Source organism: Hemitrygon akajei, chromosome 14 (genome assembly GCF_048418815.1).
Source record: "Hemitrygon akajei chromosome 14, sHemAka1.3, whole genome shotgun sequence".
Taxonomy (NCBI): domain Eukaryota; kingdom Metazoa; phylum Chordata; class Chondrichthyes; order Myliobatiformes; family Dasyatidae; genus Hemitrygon; species Hemitrygon akajei.
In genome coordinates, this window is record NC_133137.1 from 78390880 (window position 1) to 78403363 (window position 12484).

At 41.4% G+C, this 12484-nt stretch overlaps 1 protein-coding gene across 12 annotated transcripts in view; it reads left to right on the forward strand.

Annotated features, from left to right (window-relative positions):
• The first annotated feature begins 298 nt into the window (after positions 1–298).
• trabd (TraB domain containing) overlaps positions 299–12484 on the forward strand; it is a 54752-nt gene continuing 42566 nt past the window's right edge. For 3 of the 12 annotated variants that reach the window (XM_073066396.1, XM_073066388.1, XM_073066400.1), the window contains exon 1: positions 6221–6323. The gene's annotated coding sequence lies outside the window, so the exon portion shown is untranslated. Of the gene's footprint in view, positions 422–1739; positions 1900–5865; positions 6027–6205; positions 6338–6369; positions 6531–12484 lie in introns of those variants that run through there. The other 9 variants (XM_073066398.1, XM_073066391.1, XM_073066397.1 and 6 more) reach the window with 6 other exon arrangements.

Below are 12484 nucleotides of genomic sequence, written 5' to 3' on the forward strand. Positions count from 1 at the left end.
GTTGTAGCAGAGGGAACATTCCGTTTGATGATCAGACGGACACCGGGGAGTTGCTCATCATTTCGAGTTCTTCCAGCGCTGGGGTGGGGGTGGCTCTGGAAATGACCGGAGCCCAAATGCCCGGAGAGAACGGTCAGTCTTCCTGCATCTCGCTGCCTGGGATTACTGAAGCCAGTAAACACGCCGGAACTATTCCACTTAACTTGTACCGCAACCAGTCCCTAACAGGGCATGTCTGGGCTTGAACCCGGCGTGGTAGTCGGGAACTGTACCGCTGTACCCAAGGGGCTGAGTAAGATCTGAACTCGGGTGCAGAAATCAGACGCTGGACGGAATGATCATTCGGACCGGCACTACGATGAATATTTGGCCTTCCCAGCACTAATCCAAAACAAAAGCAATATCCAACTTGGCCGAGCAGGTAAGCAAACAAAAACATAGACTGAATCCAAATTTCTAAATAAAAACAGGTCCAAAATACAAAATGGGCAAGAGCAAAATAAAACACTGGAAAGGAATACTGTGCTGGATTACCAGACACGGTTAAACTGAGCAAAGAACTACACCATTCACACAGTTTAAATGCAGTACTCTGAATAACTAGGCGCTGGTGCGGTCTATTACCGTTCAAGTAACACAGCAAGGCTGGAACGTTTAGAAACCCGAAGCCCAGTAAGGAAGAGCAATGCTTTTGGTAATTAGGATGACATTCTATTTTATAGAACGTTATTGATACTGTAACCGCTTATCATGAGCGATTTATGTTAGGAAATAGCGCGGGAGATTTTTCACCATTAAAGGCTCTACTTGCTCAGGTCCAGCAAAAGCTACTTGACATTTGTAAACTTAGAAGAAATGGACAGGGATTTTACCAATACCACAACCAAACAACCCCAATTTACCAACTAAACTACTATTTTGGAGTTCATCTGTTTCTTAGACCGCAGAAGGGTCTCGGCCTGAAACGCCAGCATTTTGTGTGTGTGTGTGTTACTTTTAGGAACTGATCTGCCTTTATTTGAAGTTTACACGTACAAACAGGTTGGATGAACTCAGTCCTGACGAAGGGTCTCGGCCCGAAACGTTGACTGCTCATTTCAACGGATGCTGCCCGGCCTGCTGAGTTCATCCCGCTTGTTTCTACGTGTTGATTTGACCACAGCATCTGCAGTGTACTTTGTGTTTTTTTTTATTTGAAGTTTATTTTGTTTACAAAGCAAAGTAAATTATTAACTGAAAGAAACAAACTGCGCCTTGATCTGCTGCTGCCTTTGAAAGTGACTTATTCGGCCTTGACCGGGTGCAGACCAACTTGCTCACAATCTCCCCCTTCCGTGTTAAAAATTACTACCCCCGGTATATATTTAAAAAAACACTTAAGTTGAAAATTTGACTCTAAATGTTTCTATTTTTGGAAACATTTGCCGGCAGTTAAAATAAGATGAATGGACGGCTGGTGTGCCGAGACTACCCTTGTCCCTGTATTGACAGCGGCCACGGAAAACTGCACCCCACTTTAATTAATACTTTCGAGAATTGTCAAACGGTGAAGCGGCAGCAATGATCCCAATAAACATAATAGCAGTGCAAATTGTAAGCAAGTATCTTCAAAGTCCAAACAGAGGTCGACAATCTTGTCATAATGTTTGAAGGCTTATGTGTCTCGATGACCCGGAGAGCTCTGCCGGTTTTATGTTTTGGCTCTTGGTAGGGTCGCCTGTGCCAAACAGGTCAAAGGGTAGCGGCCAGACTAAGCGCGGTCCACCGGTCCTGCAGAACCAGGGGTTCAGCTCAGGGCTAACAACTGTGACTGGTCCGGAAACAGCTATTAAGAATCCTTCATCTGTGTGAGACGGTACGGACGGACAGAGATGGAGGACGTGGCGTAACGGGCAGTAAGTAAGTATCTTCAAAGTAAATAACCCTCCTCTGCCCACGTCTTAAATCCTGTTTATTAAATAATATATAATACTTAATAGATAATTATCTTAAACACGTGCGTCTTTCCGTGTGTTTTGTCCTGATTCGCCCGATATGCACTAAACAAAAATGTAAATTACTTCTTCGCTTTCCATATCAAATATCACCCGTATATTTCATATCAAATTTCTTACTTGAAATGGTGAAAATGAGCTTTACAAGTATTTGACCTGTGATGTTTGGCAGTTTCTTTTCAAAAACAAGTAATTTAAAGAAAGATTAGCTTTATTAGTCACATGGAAACATCGAAAATTAGAGTAAAATACGTCGTCGAGGGCCAGCACGGTCCGAGATCTGTGCTTGGGGCAGCCTGGTGTCACCACGTTTCCGTCGCCGGCATAGCATGCCCACAATTCACCAACTTTAACTCGTACGTCTTTGGAATTCAGAAGGAAACCCACGCTGTCATGGGAGATCGTAAACACTCCTTAACACAGCGGAGGGAATTAAACTCGCGCCATAAAGCGTTAATTATTACACTACCGTACCGCCCACGTTAACACGCTAATAATGTCTGAAGTTGTTGTATTTACTGACTGCCTTTAAAAACTGTGTGCCTACTTTCCCGTTGCAAGGCTGATACGTAGATTATATAAGGCTGATATAAATTACAGATCGGAGTTCAATTCCGACCCCCCCCCCCCTTAAGAAAGTTTGTATGGTCTTCCCGTGTGCGTGTGGGTTTCCTCCGGATGCTCCAGTTTCCTCCCACTGTCCAAAGACGTACCGGTTAGTAGGTTAATGGCCCTGTGATTAGGATAGGCTTAAATCAGTGAGTTGCTGGGTGGCACAGCTCGGTGAGCCGAATGGCCTGTTCTGCGTTGTATCCCTAAATTAAAAACGTCAGTGCTCATTGTCCCCCCTTCCCTCAGCACTACCCCTCCCCGTAAAGAAGATGGTCCCTCCATATTTATGGTGAAAACTCTTGTTCAAACCTGTGATGTGCACTGACTCATAGAATGATACATCATAAGACATCATCTTGGTTGGGTTGAGGAATACTCAATATTTCACAAAGGACTGTGAATATTTCCTTGATAGATATTAATTCCATCAATTACCATTTGCCATAAACCTCTTTTTAAGTAGCACCACAGAACAATTTCTTCAATGTAAGCCCTGTCTCCACTTTAGAGAGTCCCAACAGTCACACCAGTAATAAAAACCTGAAGTTGAGCTCCAGAGATAAATTCAAATTATACTTATCAAAATGACTTTAGTGTGATCCTTATTGCTCTCTGACATTCGAGGTGCATCTCATTGGTGACACAAAGAGAAATAGTAACATTTGGAAGTGTGTAGCTTCTTCACAGGATACTGCAGATGTCCTTACAGTGGCCTAATTGTATGAATGGGGTACCCCAGTCACTTTGGGAAATAGCCCTGTGTGATCAGTCGCTCCATCGCTTAACACTGCTATATAAACTGTGAGAGGACACCAGGTATGAAGTCAGCCAAAGAATATGCTTTGCATTCATTTCTTTGTAGATTTCTTTCCATTGACAAAGAGTGAAATGTTGCAAATGATGGAGGTGTAGAGTATCACTGTATTTCCACATTTTTCTGTGTATGACCAAGTACTGGAAGTTAGTGTCCGCTTTTAATCACAAGATCTGGTCAACTTAATTGAGCAATGCACCGTGTATTGCTCCTATGATTACAGAACAGTAACAGAATTGAGTTGTATTATCAACAAGTTCAAGTTTCTAAAAGACTCGCATCATTATACACTTTTAAATAGAGAGTTAGTTTACTGCTCATAATGCTGCTGGCGTTTAGGGCAGCAGTGAAGTTCCTCCTGGAGTTCAGGGCTTCCTTCATCGTGTCAGTAGTTTCCTCTCGGTTTTCACTACTGTCAGCCATGCAAGTCCTGGGTGGGGACTTAAGAATACCATCACACTCAAATGGAGAAGGATTCTTCATTGCCATTTCCGTAACCATTACCAGTCAGGGTTGTTGGCCTTGAACCCCTGAACCTGGAGGACCAGTGGACTGGTCTTAGTCTGGCCTTTACCCTTTGACCTGTTTGGCATGGGTGACCCTAGCAAGAGCCAAAGCATAAAGTCCTGACTCCAGCCAACATAACTCTCCAGGTCATTAAGGCACGCAAGTCTCCAAACCACCACAAGGTTGTGGTCCTCCTGGGGATATATTAGAGAGAATCTACTTTATTACTTTAATCAGAAAAGTAGAGCAGAGTATATTTGGAAGTTAATGAGAAGTTAGTATAAAATGTATATGAAGTACTTGTTATTTTAGTCAAAAATATTGTATGCATTCTTGTCACATTTCATACCGCCACCTTCCCTGTGGTAACACAGAAAACTACAGTAGCATAGTGGTTAGGTGACTGTTTTGCAGCTCGGAGTGTTCTTCTGGAGTTCAGAAGTTCAATTCTGGCACTTTCTTGTAAGAAAGTTTGTATGTTTGAAAGTTTGTATGTGCACGTGGATTTCCTCCGGGTGCTCTGGTTTCCTCCCACAGTCCAACGATGTACCGGTTAGTAGACTAATTGGTCCTGTTTTTAAGCTAAGGTTAAATCAGGGTGACGAGGCTCAGTGGGCTGGAAGGGCCAGTTCCATGCTGTATCTCTAAATAAAATAAATTAAAAACCGCAGTACACATTATCCCTCCTTCCTTTGGCACTACCCCTCCCCATAAAGAAATAGTTTTGGTCCCTCGATAGTTATGGTGAAAACTTTTGGTCAAACAAGAGTTACTGCCTACGGTGTGCGCACAATCATAGAACGAGACATCATGGAAGGACGTTGTTCAGCCAATCATACTTGTGCATGCTTTTAATCTATTAGTTTGTCCCATTCAGAAATCTGACCCATAGCCAAAGAAATCCTTTCCCAAACTATACTGATTAGATCACCTTTTGAAAGTTGCTATCACATTGTATCAATAAATAAGTTATTATCATCATTGACCCTTCATCCTTGAAGGCATTACAAACTATCCTTAACTTCATCTTTCTATTTAAGACCTTAAGATTTAGTAGAAAAAGGCCACTTGGCCCATCAAGTCTGCTTTGCCACTTCTCCATGACTGTTTCATTTTCCCTCTCAGCCCCATTCTCCTGCCTTCTCCATGTATCCCTTCATCACTGACTAATCAATAACCTATCAACCTCTGCCTTAAATATAACCAATGACTTGCCCTGTGGCAGCCAGTTCCACAGATTCGTGACTCTCCGGCTAAAGAAAATTCTCCTTGTTCCTGTTTTAAATGGATGCCCCTCTATTCTGAGGCTGCATCCTCTGGTCTTATGACTCCCTCACCATAGGAAACATCCTCTCCACATCCACTATATCGAGGCCTTTCAACATTTGATAGGTTTTAATGAGCACTCCCCTCATTCTTCTGAATACCAGTGAGACAAAAAGGTTCCTCCTTAATTACTATTAGAATACAAAGTTATTTCAAACACTCTCTTAATTTTCTTCTCTAAATCTTTCTCACTGGTATGTTGCCTGGATTGGAAAGCATGTGCTGGATTTTATTTGCATTTATAAACAGAAATGCTAGAAATATTCAGCAGGTACAGTAGCAGTCGTTATCATACAACGGGATATTAAGCCAAGGGAGCCACCAGTCTCAAAAAGGTGTAAAAGAAAATCCCACTGCACCCAGTAAAGAGCATCGGGGGAGTTCCCACCCCTATACCCACAATTTAATATTTAGCTATGTTTGGGAGTTAATATTTTGAGAGGGGGAAAAGTACTCCGCAAGGTAACTTGGTCAAGCAAGCAACTGGAGTGTTGGTTTCTCATATGAAGTTAGTTGCAAGTAACTGCTGGCTGCGGAAGGTTGAGGGTTGCAGCAGTAACTTTCCGCCAAGTTGCCCGGGGCAGCCCCGGAGTGACGTCACAAACGAGGGGGTCGCGCGCTGCTGAGACCAGCAGTCGGGTAGCGAGAGGAGCCGGGCCGCTGGTGGCATGCGCAGTCTTCCGCAACGCAAAGTTCCACTTTCCTCCCGCTTTCGTGCCTCTGCCCTCTGCGTCTCGCTTCCCGTTAGAGATCTAATACGTCGATATTCCTAGGTGGGTTCCCCTCTCGCTCTCAGCGATGAGTAAGCGCGTGGCCCCAGGACCTGAGGCCTATCTTTGTTTAAAGAAGGTGTGCGCATGACCAGATATCGCGGGGTCTTCTGGGTATTGTAGTTCTTTTTTATATGTCATTGGCGATTGGTCAGAGATGAAATCATCTTGATGGGACTCCATATTCCAGAGTGCTTCTTGTTCGGGAGTTACGTCTGATGTATAACTGCTGCCGATATTGCAGTTGTACTTTTCTTTGTGAGTCCTGGTCTCTTGAAAGTCTTTCAGTCGTCTGTAAATGTTAGTAGACGCAGGTGATTTGTTTTTGAGCTAATCTGAAGCATGATTTTGTGGTACAATCAATATAGGACGTAATCAAATATTACTAAGTGTGTGAAAAGCGTTTTATTTTTACCATATGGTGGGAAGCAGTTCTGATTCAAGTATGAAGCTCCACGAATTTCTTGTGTAACTTGACAAGTTTATTTCATTAATTTCCGTTGAAAGGTAATCGTTCGCTGATCGACATGCAATGTATTTATAAAACTTTATACGTTTTAAAATGTCAGTAAGATATTTTAAATGGTGCAATTGTGTTACGATGGGTTTTGCAATACGTATTTAAATTGTAACAATAATGCTTAGTAAACTTTTGATGAAGGACCAACATCGTCAATACGAAGCAAACTGAATGAGTCGGTAAGTGACAATGCACCAACTACATTTAGTCACTAATTACCTGAGCACGGCAGTGGCTTAAAATGTTTGTTGAAATTCAGATAGTACTTATTCTGTTTAATCTATGTTGAACTTTAATTTTATTATTGCAGACCTACTGTAAATTTTGACCTTACAAACTGAAAATTTTAAATGATTAATTTTAGAAATTCATTGTATATATTTTGGTTGTCTTTATCCCACCCTCTCCCATGATTGGTTTGCACAATGTTAAGTTTATCTTTTATGAACAGCTGCTTTGTACAATAAGTGTTTAATTTGAAAGTGTTCACTTTCAGTTTGTGTAGTGGTACAGTTCAATTAATCAAATAATTTGCACATCAAATGCCTGGATGATAATTCACTCAATGAGTTTGAATTTGAGAACTTGAAACATTCATAGACAGAAACTGGAGCAATCAAATCACCAAAACTGTAGATGCTGGTATCTAAAAACAGAATACTGGAAGAACTTTGGGTCGAGCACTATTTTGAGAGAGAAATGCAGTTGCTGTATCTGGTTTAGAAGGTAGTTTGGGACCATATGCCATTATAGTTATAAAAGGAACTTAATTGCACAGGATATCAGTTTCTGTGGAAAGATTTTTTAATGCATGTTATAATGTCCTTCGTGCTATGAGTGAATCAAAGAGTGAACTCTCAGTCAGAGAGTGTTCATGTTATTTTAAGTAAACCATGTAATTAAAAAAAAAACAATACTGGAAAAATTCAGTGGGGTAGGCGATGTTTGTGAAGGGACATTTAACTGTTCACATTAGTGATCTTTCATCAGCGCTAGAAATGTATTTTAGTTGCAGAGAAGAGGAGGAATGGTCCAAATATAAGACATGTAAATAGAAAATGTCAACATGCCTGTTACCCTCAACCATCAGGCTTCTGAACCAGTGGGGATAACTTGGTTCAACTTCATTTGCCTCTTGACTGAACTGTTCCCACAAACTACGGACTCCCTTTCAAGGACTCTTCATCTCATGTTCTTAATATTTATTATCATTTCTTGTTTTAATTTGGTATTTGCATAGTTTGTTCTCTCTTGCACATTGTTTTTTTGTCAGTCCTGTTGGATGTGGCCTTTCATTGATTCTATTATGGTTCTTGGATTTATGTGTATGCCTGCATGACAATGAATCTCAGGGTTGTTACTTAGATAATAAACTTGGTGTTGGCTGAGAGAGTTGCTGCTTTGAGGTGACGTACGTGGGATGTGAGTGAGGACCGAGGAGGGAGAGGGGACAATGCTGCAGCTGTAAGATGTGTAAAACTGCAGATGCTCTAAATCTTAAATAATTGTACTAAAATGAGATTGCATCTGTAACAATTCTCAGCAGGCCTAGTGAGATCTGTAGGGGGAGAGAAATTGGGCAAATTGAGGCAATAATATAGAGAACAGACACAAAGTGGGATGTAAACCATGGCCAATCACCACCAAGCTCAAGTACAGCTTCTATCCTGTTGTTGTTACCATCATCATTATTGTGTGCCATGCCATATCATGTAGGCGATCAAGGTGACCACAATTGTCTGTGGCAATTTTTTTCTACAGTTATGGTTAGCCATTGCCTTCTCCAGGGCAGAGGCTTTACAAGATAGGTGACACTGGTCATTATCAATACTCTTAAGAGATTATCTGCCTGGCGTCAGTGGTTGCATAGCCAGGACTTGTGATATGCACCAGCTGCTCATACGACCATCCACTAACTGCTCCCATTGCTTCACGTGACCCTGATCGGGGCAGCTAAACAGGTCCTGCGCCTTGCCCAAGGGTGGCCTGCAGGCTAGTGCAGGTGTAAGGAGCACCCTACACCTCCTTTGGTATCTCCACCCCACCCACCCAGCTGCATTATAAGTCTCTTAAATGCAAATCCTAGTGTGTTAAAGATTGGTATTTGTTTCTGATTGTCACATATACTGAAGTACAGTCAAGGCTTGGTTAGTGGGCATCAGGCAGATCATTTCAAAACTTGAGACAAGGTTATGTTGTAACTTTATAAAATTCTGTTTAGGCCACACCTGCAGTATTGCGTAGAATTCTGGTCGCCCCACTATAAAGGATGTTGAGGCTTTGGAGAGGGCGCAGAAAGGATTTACCAGGATGCCACCTGGTTTAGAGGGCATGTGCCATAATGAGAGGCTGCACAAACTTGGGTTGTTTTCTCCGGAGTGCCAGAGGCTGAGGGGAGATAGAATAGAGGTTTACAAGATTATGAGAGGCATAGATAGGGTAGACAGGGAGTATCTTTTTCCCCAGGGTTGAAATGTTTAATATTAGAGGACATACATTGAAGGTAAGAAGGGATAGGTTCAAAGGGCATGTGAGGGGTAAGTTTTTTTTATTTAGAGAGCTGAATGCTTGGAATGCTCTGCTTGGTATGTTGGTTGAGACAAATACATTAAAGCAGGGGTTCATAACCTGGGGTCCATGGACCCCTTGCATAATGGTATTGGTCCATGACGTAAAGACGTTGAGAACTGCATTTAAGAATGTTTGGATGTAAGGAAGTTGGAGGAATTTGGACATTATGTAGGTAGGAGGGATTAGTTTTTGGGTGTTTCTGATTTACTTTTCAGTTCGTTCAGCACAGCTTTGTGGGCTGAAGGGCCTGTTCCTGTGCTGAACTCTTCTACATGTGCTCTGAGATGGTGAAGAGGAAATTCCATTGCAGAATGCAGTTAACTCTTGACCTCACATTTTAGCTCGTCATGGTCCTTGCACCTATTGTCACCTACACTGCAGTTTCTCTGTTGCTGTATTTGGCATTCTATTGATTTTCCTTTGTGCTATCTCTGCGTACTTGTATACGGAATGATCGGTATGGGTGGCATGCAAAACACTCTCTCGTTCACTCTACGTGTGATGGGAATAAACCAATATCAGTGCTCCATGCAGATGATTTTTCATAAGGAAGGTTGGTTATTTAAATGTTGAGTTTTGAGAGCTGTGTCATGGTAAATTTGACGTTGAGAGCTGGTCCTCAAGCTTGCATTCGTTGCAACTGTGAAAGAAACCAAAGGCAGATTATCGGAGTTAAAACGTGAAGGAGAAATAAAATGACAGGCAACTTTAAACTCAGGAGTCACCATTATAGACTCTATAATAGATTTGATATGACATCTAAAATTTTGACAAGGTGTGTGTAGTGGTGAGTGTCAAGGCCTGGTGTGGAAATATCAATACCCTTGAACAGTGGATTCAGCCCAGTCCACTACGGGTAAAGTCTCCTTCCCCCATTAAGCACATCTACACAACGGTGTCACAAGAAAGCAGCGTCCATCATCAGGGACCCCACCACACAGGACATCCTCGCAGCTGCCATTGGAGAGAAGGTACAGGAGCCTCAGGACTCTCACCAAGAGGTTCAGGAAGAGTTATTACCCCTCAACCATCAGGCTCTTGAACTGGAGGGGATAACTTCACTGGCTCCATTGTTGAAATGTTTCCACAACCTATAGACTAGACTCACTTTCAAGAACTCTTTATGTTCTTGGTCTTTATTGTTAATATGTCTTTCTTTTTGTATTTGCGTGCTTTGTTGTCTTTTATGCACTGGTTGAACGTCCAAGTAGGTGTAGTCTTTCATTGAGTCTCTCATTGTTGTTTGTTTGTTTATTTTGTTTGTTACAAAACAGTGCACAATAGAAGTAAACAAGTAAATGAATCTTAGGGCTGTTTATAGTGACATAATAAATTTACACTGAACTTTGACTAGAGCATTATCTGCAAAGTTGTCACACAATGGATAAACCAAACTCTGAATTGGTGAACATTTTACAGAACACTGTTCAATCCACAAGAATGAACCCGAACTTCCAGTTGCCTATCACTTTAACTTTCCTTTCTCAGTGTATGTGAACATGGAATTTGAAAGAAGCTAGGATGCCAATACCAAAATGATTTGAGAAAATATTTTGGTGGTTTTCTTGATTGTTCTTCCCTTCCCCCCCCCCCCCCCCCCCTTCCCGTAATGGTCATGAGCTTGCTGAGTTCAAATAAAGAAATTTACTTATTAACCACAGAACATAGATCTTCTCTAATTTTCAATCAGTTGATGAAAATCCTGGTCTCAGCACCCATTATATTTGCATTTGATAGTATGCTTCCTTTGGGTTTTTGAGGTTTAACTGTATGCTCACTTAGATCATTGAGTGCCTGAAATGGGATATATATTTTGCTGCTCTTAAAAAGTGCTGTAGCTCTTTTATGCAAATTGAATGAGATTAGTGGATGGTCACAACTGAGTGATGAATAGTTAGTGTTTCAAATAGTACCTTTCCCAGTTCTGTTCAAAGTAGACTTTCAAAATTGTAAGTTTCTGACAGTTTTGTGAATAAGAATCCTTTTAATACTTTAGATTGGTATTATTCAGATACTACAAGAATCTGTAATCTTGGAAGAATGTTACGTTTTGGGCTTGCTCTGATATTATTCAAAAAGTTTTTCCATTGTCCTAGACACACTATGCCTTAGATCATTAAAATCAAACTAAATACCTCAGAATGAGATGTAATATCACCAGCATTATGTCGTGGAATATGTTGGTATGCGTCAGCTTGCAGTAATGGAATATAACTGGCTAGGTTTACCTGTAGTATTTAGATACTGTTATGTTTTGTGACACAGTAGTATAGTGGTTAGCACAACAATTTACAGTACCAAGTTCGATCCCGCCACTGCCTGTAAAGAATTTGCGTGTGCTCCCTGTGACTGCTTGGGGTTCCACCAGGTGCTCGGGTTTCCTCCTACAGTCAAAGACCTGCTGGCTGGTAGGTGATTGATCATTGTAAATTGTCCAGTGATTAGGGCAGAATTAAATTGTGGGGGGGGGGGGGGGGGGGGGATTGCTGGGCGGCTCGGCTCAAAGGGCTAGAAGGGCCCATTCCACGTTGTATCTCAATAAGTAAATAAATTAACTTTGAGACATTAGACTAATTCAAAGGAAGACACAGGAATCCAGGAATGTGGGTCTAAACTCATGTTTACAGGTATGTGTTGCTTAACGTCCACGATACGTTCTGTGAAATCGGACGTTAGGTGATTTGGACGTTGTACAAACACCATATCATATTCTTTGCCTCTTGCTGCTGCTATCACTAGGAGTGGTTTTGCTGCGTTTGGAAGCCATAATGCACTTTACAGTAATATTTTTGAAAGAAAATTAAACAGATAGCGCTACTACACTCGATATATGCGATACACGAGATTGGTTATGTCTGCTATGTCATGTTCTCTGATTGGGACTACAGATGTATATGTGATCGGACGTTGTCCGAATGGACGTTAAGCAGCGCACACTAGTACTCTGAGGCGAGCATGTATCATATGGTAGCGTGATGATGTAATTCATGTCTTTATACGTGTAAACTGTAATAAATTGTGTAAATGAACAAGAATGCTTAATCATATATATACACATATATATATACATAAACACTCATTCAAATACTACTTAAATATTAAATGGACGACAGATACTTTAGGGCATTAAAAGTAGTAGTCCATCATTTTGTTCCAAAATAACTTCCCTTTATCTCATGGAGGTGTTTGTTACCCACATTTTGTTGGATAGAAAATAAGAAAGACGCCGTGTTATTCTTTAGAAGATGTGGTTTAGCATTTATTTAGCAATATAGCACGGAGTCAGCCCTTCCAGCCCTTTGAGCTGCACCACCCCAGCAACCCCTGGCAAACTTGATTTACCCTTACCTAATCACTGGATGATTTATAA